Source organism: Cryptotermes secundus, unplaced genomic scaffold, assembly GCF_002891405.2.
Source record: "Cryptotermes secundus unplaced genomic scaffold, Csec_1.0 scaffold2475, whole genome shotgun sequence".
Classification (NCBI taxonomy): domain Eukaryota; kingdom Metazoa; phylum Arthropoda; class Insecta; order Blattodea; family Kalotermitidae; genus Cryptotermes; species Cryptotermes secundus.
Window position 1 is genome coordinate 79,959 of NW_019745129.1, and position 7,716 is coordinate 87,674.

At 41.4% G+C, this 7,716-nt stretch overlaps 1 long non-coding RNA gene across 1 annotated transcript in view; it reads right to left on the minus strand.

The window, feature by feature from the left end:
* LOC111875069 overlaps positions 1-7,716 on the minus strand; it is a 98,937-nt gene that overhangs the window by 68,133 nt on the left and 23,088 nt on the right. The window contains exon 2 of the long non-coding RNA XR_002844664.2: positions 4,007-4,088. This is a non-coding gene — a long non-coding RNA (uncharacterized LOC111875069). The remainder of the gene's footprint in view (positions 1-4,006; positions 4,089-7,716) is intronic.

A 7,716-nucleotide genomic window follows, 5' to 3' on the forward strand; every position in this document is an offset into this window, starting at 1 on the left:
TATTATATTTAAGCATTCTATTTCACTTTATACGATATATGATACAGCTCCCTCCTAAGTGCAAACTATATTTATAGGTCTTTCGTCTTGTTCCTCTCTATACACTACATGTTTCGGCCCCAAACGGCCATCACCAGGTGTATACACTCACGTATCTGTTACACTGCACTTATTTATAACATTTAAAATTTGAAAACATAGGTCTTCCTGATTAGCACTTATAAAATCTTCGGCTCTAATTTGAAATCCTTTAAAAATTTGTTCTCTAATTTTTTTTTTTAATGTCAGAGTTACTCGCCCTATGTCTATAGTGCTGCAGCGGCTTCTTCTTGTTTCTAGTATTGTATAGGTGTTATTTTGTGTAGTCTCCTTGTGTGCGTGCCGCTGCTTATCTTTACTACGTGTATAGAGAGGAACAAAACGAAAGACCTATAAATATAGTTTGCACTTAAGACGGAGTTATATCATATACAATATAATATTCCAGAAGACATAACTCTTCGTGACTACCGCTGTAAGAACCTTAGCAATGTTAACTGATGGGTGTTAGGTTATTGATGAAGCCGTATCAAACTGTGAGGTCATCTAGCGTGGCACTAGGGACGCATAGGATATGAAGATGAAAATGTAATGACTTTGAGGAGCGAAGAAGAAGGCTACCGTGGTCTATAATAGCATTAACCTTGGGGACCTAAAGACAACTTGGTAAACATATCTGTTTCCCGGCCAAAATTTAATTCGAATACTGCCGAATGTACCGTTTATTGTTTGCATCCTCTTGTGGGGGGGGGACGCTCTCTCGCATGGAGCTAAGCCCTTCTTGAGAATCCGCCAACTGTGCAGCTGCTAAAGGATTTCCCAGCATTTTATGAAACCCGAAGGCTCATTACCGTGTTCAAAATAGCCCTCCACTGGTCCCTATCCTAAGCCAGATCAATCCAATCCATGCCATCCCATCCTATCTCTCTAAGATCCATTTTAATATTGTCCAGCCACCTACGCCTTCACACACACAAAATGAAATTAAGCACCTAAACTCTACATTTATAAATACAAAATCTCCTGTGAGGGATACACAAGTAAATACCAAGTTAAGCATTTACACGACAATTAGTAATAAAATCCACAAGACAGAAGTTAGAAGTGGGACTCCCACACGGCGCATCGGTCCATGTTTCTACTAACAACCCCGAGCTCGACGTCCACATTAAAAAAATTTTTAGTCTTGGCTCACTTTCAAGACTATTTTTAGAAATAACTTAATTCGACGAGTTATTTAACTTAAAGATGTATTAAAATTTGTTAATTAATTCTGAACCAATTTCAAGGCACATTACATTGCTAAATTTAATATTACTAAATATTAATATTCCTAAAAGGTTTTACTTATTTCTAATTTGAAATAACANTATTCCCAACGCGACTTAGACGTATCTCACCACTAAGATAATGAAAGTGGCTCTTATTACAGGAACCAGGGGGCATCCCCAGTGCGCCGCAGCTCCTCGTTAGAATTAAGAGAACAGAAACTTTTTTATATATTGCGTGTCATATAGCAGCTTCAGTAGCGCCTACCAGCACTTGTTCTTAACAAGCCATTACGGGGGTTGCAAGGCGCCCTATGTCTCATGTCTCTCTCTCTCTCTCTCTCTCAAGTTTTACGGTCTCGGGGGCGACTGACTGACTCGGTAAGTCTCCGGCCACGAGATGAGTTCCTTTGAGAATCAGAGCGGACTTCAACAACTTTGTAATAACTTCTCTGCTAGAGTGAAGAAAGTTGATGAACACTGTAATGAGCTGCCTGGGCAAAACGTCAACATGGAATGATAAAAGTAAAAAGAGACTTGATTTGGTGGTCAAGAACTTTCTTAGTTTCGTATTTGCCAGCAAAACTTTGGAATTAAACTTAACTACTTTGCTACCCACATGACGTCATGTATTCTTATAACTCGGCTGTAAGACAGTGTCCCGTAATTATATTACATTGCAGCGGGAAGAACTTTATATTATCAAACTCTCGGTGTGGTTTTGTAAAACACTGGGTTCGCGCAGATGTGCATTAGAAGACGGGATGCTATTTTGAATAGTTTTCGGAATTTCAAATTTAGCAGTTTACATAAGACATGGAAAAAACAAACTACGTGTATTATTAAACACCGCGGCATATGATGTTATGATGCAGCATTCGTGAGCTCAAATTGTAACCGTCCCCTTTCTATCTTTGTACTTATTTGCCGGCTTCGGTAGACCACTCGACTCTTCTCAGGATCGTGTCACGGTAATAACTGAGGCAATAAAGAAACTGCACATTTAAAGCTAGTCCACTGATAGAAATCAAAGACACTATTTCTGCTCTCCACAAATTGTTTATTTCAGAAGCAAACACTATAACTTTATTGGCAAGTATGGAGTAATGTGCCCTTTTTATTATTATCAAAAATTAATCGAACCAATTAAAGACTGATAAATTTAGATAGAGTACAGCCCAATGACGTCTGCCTCTGATGAATCAAAACGCCAAGTCCTTCTGCCAACTCTATCCTGCGGGAGCGTCGCTTCATCCCCTGTATAGGATTTGAATCGACGGCCTTTCTCCCAGACAAGAATAGGTTCCTATTGGTTGATTTTAACAGGCCAAATCCATCATACAATCAGCACTAGACAATCACATAACGAACTTTGAGAATAAAGAGATCCAAAGATACTGAACCCGGAACCCCACATGTGAAAGCGGTTAGTTCTTAGTTATGGTCCAATTACACCATTCCGAAGACACCTTTATGACAACTACACTTATCAGCAAAACAAAATTTAGATCTTCGGCAAACTGCAGAATTTCCTCTCGTGGTGACCTTGTCCCTTTTCCGGTCACCCAAACTGCAGGTAACAAAACAAGGCAGTTGTTTCTGTCCAGATGCGAAAAGCAAGTCATTACATGCTAATGGTTCGGTCTCCCCAATAAATCACTCTACTGCAATGGCTAAAGAGGGCAATAGCGTCCACTGAAGAGTTGTAAAAGGTTTGGACTGTCACAAAATGCTTAGCAAATTTAACGATATCGGACGCGATGGCCGTAGTTCAGTTACAGCTTCTCAAGAATAACTGTAATGAAAATCACAACTCTCAACTTTCGCTGTCTTTGTCTCACAGATGTTATTTGCTGTTTTCTCTGTATATTTTTACTCCAAGAACGTGGGAATTGAAACAGAATACTGTCGTCGACAAATTTGGGTGAGATGAATTTGAATTATTTAGGATCCAGACATTCGTTACAACAGGAACACTTGTTCCTCTTCCGCCGCGCAATGTTCTGCGCATCGCCCCTTTCACGCTCATGAATAAGACATGGCTACACTTGTTCAGTTTCGTCAAATAGTTTACACGGTGGATTTTATGGCCCAGCTACGTCATTTTGCTCAGTGACTCTCGCTATTGTAATCCAGTTCCTTTAGTTTGTAGTAACATGAACCATCTTTCTCAAGGAATTAATATCTCTGGCAGGAGTAACTGATATTGTTTGTAATCTGAAACTTTTAAAAAAATCTATCGAGTTATTATATGTTCGCGTCGCAAGATTAGAGAAACGATGAAAGATAGGTTTTGATGAAGCTTCAAACCGAAGTTGAAAATGCACTTCGGAGAGCATCGCGTCTTAGTCACTGCAACACGTGACATTATGTTTATGATTGGATACATCTGCTTTATGCTGGATTCAATAATTACACTCGTCTTACTTGTCTGTGGCAGATGAAATACTTTGTGTGACTGATGATTAAGAATGTTTCACACAATCACACAGGTATTGATGCACGAGTCGGAAATCTTGAAACTGGAGGATAATATTAGGGTCCATAAAAATTAGTCTTACGGATGTGGATGTCACTCAGGATCGGAAGACGTGACCAGAGAACACGGTTATTATCATGAGGTTTCGATAGAGAGAACCATAGTTCCTATTTAGGTGAGCGAATATAAGACTTGTACGAAATCGAGAGGGCTTGCTTACCGGTAGTGCTCGTTTTGGAGAGGTCCTCGGTTGGAATCTCGGCCGCAACATGATTGACGTTCTTCGTGGTTTTCCCCGGCACCTGCAGACAAATGCCAAACTAGTACCATAATTTAGTTACTATAGGATTCTGACGATAGTGTATAACATACTGATATATTGGGTTTCTGGACTTTATCCATCGTCCTAGTTTTAAAGATAACAAATAAAAACACGACGTTTCGGAAACTGGATCTGTTTCCGTCCTCAGGTGAAGGAAAAGGGGAACACCTATTCTGTTGGGTCCGTTAGAAAGAGCTAGCCTCAATCACTGGACAAACCAGCTCTCTAGCTCTCATGGACTTAGCCTGGTCTCAGGTGTTTATAATCTTCATGTTTTGTGACATTGGTTTGTCCAGTGATTGAGGCTAGCTCTTTCTAACGGACCCAACAGAATAGGTGTTCCCCTTTTCCTTCACCTGAGGACGGAAACAGATCCAGTTTCCGAAACGTCGTGTTTTTATTTGTTATCTTAAAAACTAGGACGATGGATAAAGTCCAGAAACCCAATATATCAGTTAGTACCATAATTTGTTCACGATCGTTTCCTTCCAAATCATTTATAATCTATCATTCATCACCTACAATTAGATGCCAAGTAAATCTGATACCGAAAGCGTAGTAGATGAGCAAAAACACTATGATCTTGTGCACAAAAACGCATGCGCTAGTGCGTATTTTGTGTTTTAAGGTGAGACAATCGCATAAGCTATATAGAATATGAACCGAGAATATGTTTGAAGAAGCATTTTCATACTGTCTAAAATTTTGTGACACTGTACATTTGCACCAATTTGTTTCCGGACATATATGTGTGGTGCTGAACACCACATTTGGCTGAGGCCCTTCCAATTGGGGTAACAGACACAACTGTAGCAAGTCCAGGTAGGTCATCGCTGTCACTGTTTGTTCTGCGAAGACAAAGGACTTCATTATGCGCAAATTATGCCAGTCAGACTTTTGACACGTATAAGCTAAGCTAAGATGAGGCTACAACAAAATGCGAGTGTACAGTGAGTGTTATGAAGAAAAGGCTCCAAAATTGATTTCTAAAGCAATATGCTAACAGGGGGGGGGGAGTAATGGCTGATAGTGAAGCAACTGGCCTTGGATGGAAAGATCGTGGTTCAAATTCCGGAACTGCTGTTGGAATGGTTTCTTCGCCTTGATTTTCACACCAGATTCGGATCAAGCAGACCCGCATTTTGTTCTTTGTGGTGTGTTCTTTCCTGGATTATAAATAGCGGGAAGTTTAGTCTAGTTCCGAAGTCGAGACTGTTTGCAAATTAAACCACAGAAGAATCATTGTGGTCTCCTGACATAGCACTTATTCACTCGACTTAGATCATTACATGCGGCCGCGCCATAGCTCATGCGGTTAGTCGCTGGCTTCCCACTGTGGCGGCCCGGGTTCGATCCCGGGTCTGGTCAAGAGGGATTTGTGGTGTAAAAAGTGGCGCTGGAGTGGGTTTTCTCCGAGTACTTCGGTTTCCCTTGCCAATCTTCACTCCACCGAATTCTCCGTCATCATAATCACCCGGGGCAGACTACAATAGACCAATCAGTGGCCGCCGTGCCGAGTGAACCCAGTTGGACTCCTCCCCCCACTAAGCGAATTAGGTCATTACGTATCCTACACAAGGATAAATGAGTATAACGATAATAGCATGAATGTTATAGTTCAACACCAAGGCACACATTCCTTCCTCTCCATTCCTGAAAGAAGTGTTCTGTAATTTTCTGTCGAATTGAGCCCTTTCTGAGTGGTTTTGTTACTACAACGGCTAAAAGGAATATGTGTACGGTTTGTAGGCTTGAAGATCACGCAACCGGAATTTTACATTATCCACACAGAGTGACTCGGTGTATGATAGAGTTTGCTGATGACAGCCGATTGACGTGCATGCGACATAACGCCAGTCAGCAAAAGAATATTTTGACTTCATGTGCAGCGAATCACTATTGGTTTAAGTCACATAGTCATACGTAGCTGCCACCAGGCAAAGTCCAACTGTGTTTGTGTTGTCCTGTGCTTAGGTAGCGGCCTTGCGACGAGCTGATCACTCGTCCAAGGAGTCTTGCCGTCTGTAAAATGAACAGGAAACTGCAAAATCAGAGGTCAGGGCCTAAGGTTGCTGTAGAACCAGTGAGAAGAAATCAGCAACTTGAGGTTTCAGGTATGAGTTACAGTTATCTATATTTTTTTACAACAGCCAAGTATATTTACTGCCGGACGTAATGGAATATTGGTTTTCCTGCGTCATGTTGGCTTGGGGAACACTTGCCGGACGGATTCCGATGGCTGGAATGAGATATATTGTGATGCTGTGCTTACAGATATTGCTTCACCGAGAGCTATGAAAAGTCTAACACTTGCTCTGGGACAAATTCATATGGTTTGTAATTCCCAGCCATTAATGTCTAGGGAACACAAACATATCATATAAAACATGTCCTCCGTCCCTGTCCACACCACGAGGCGGAAGGAACTTCAATCTTTAGCGTCAACACCACTTTGATTCGAAGAAACGAGACGATCCAAGCTTCCTTCGGCTATGGACTTGCTCTATTTAGAACACGTTCAATTTTTTTTTTTTTACGAATACCCTGTTGCTAATTACGTACAGAAATTCTTTAATGTATTTTACACCGTTTTAAGAGCTTCCGTTTTGATAGTATCTCTAGAGAATATTCCCTTCAAAATGCAATAAAATAGGAAGACAATGTTAAGTGTTCATGGGTGTTTCCCTTCCCATAAAATATTTTGTAATGCGGATATTTAAGAGAGCTAACTTCTTCCGTTTAATTTACACCGACGGTGGTTTGCTCTGAGTTGTGCAACTCCAGAAAATTCCATAGCTTTCGTGTTCTTTGTGAAGAAGTTTGGACTATGTGTCCTTGCATTCTGGCTCAGTTTGTATACAGTTCCTTGTAATGTCTTCAGAAATAACAATGGTTTTCTAAATGTAGGAAAATACAATAAAGTAAGGTAAATAAAGCTATCGCTGTAACAGGCCGTGGAGGCCCATAGGGTTGAGACGTTGAAGCTCCCATATTTTCTAGACAATCGGCTCATAGATGGCGGTAAAGTTATCAGCTTTACGCGCAGGCCGCCCTTTACCCTCTGGAATATTCCTCGTACTCATTTCTGTTTCAGACTGAGCAGACCCCAGGGCCATAGTGCGGCTGTAAGGATTAGGTCAATTGAAACAAAAATCCACCTCATCGGGATTCGATCCCGCGACCTTCCGGCTTGTAGCATAGTGCCTCAACCAACTACGCGACCGCGTGCAGAGCTACAGATAACGCTTACTGTGAATTGTTTCGCAAATTTGACCCAGTGATTAACTAATTAAGCAGTATGCTATGAAATCGTGAGGGGGAGTGGATGTGTAGATCCAAGTATTCTTGACATCGGTTCTGGTTGGAGGTGATTCTAAACTTCACGCCCCAGCAGCTTTACCCCGGGGAAAGAGCCCCCGGAACCCACTGGATATGAGGTTTGGTGGACCCCAGAATCAGTCTGAAGGACTTAGAGAAGAAATATTCTTGCCCCTACCGGTACTCGAAACCGACACTTCGGCCATCCAGGTCGTAACCAGTCGCTATACCGACTGAACTAGCATTGCTTCATAACTGCAACTGGAAATTTTGTTGGGTGCGTGCGTGAA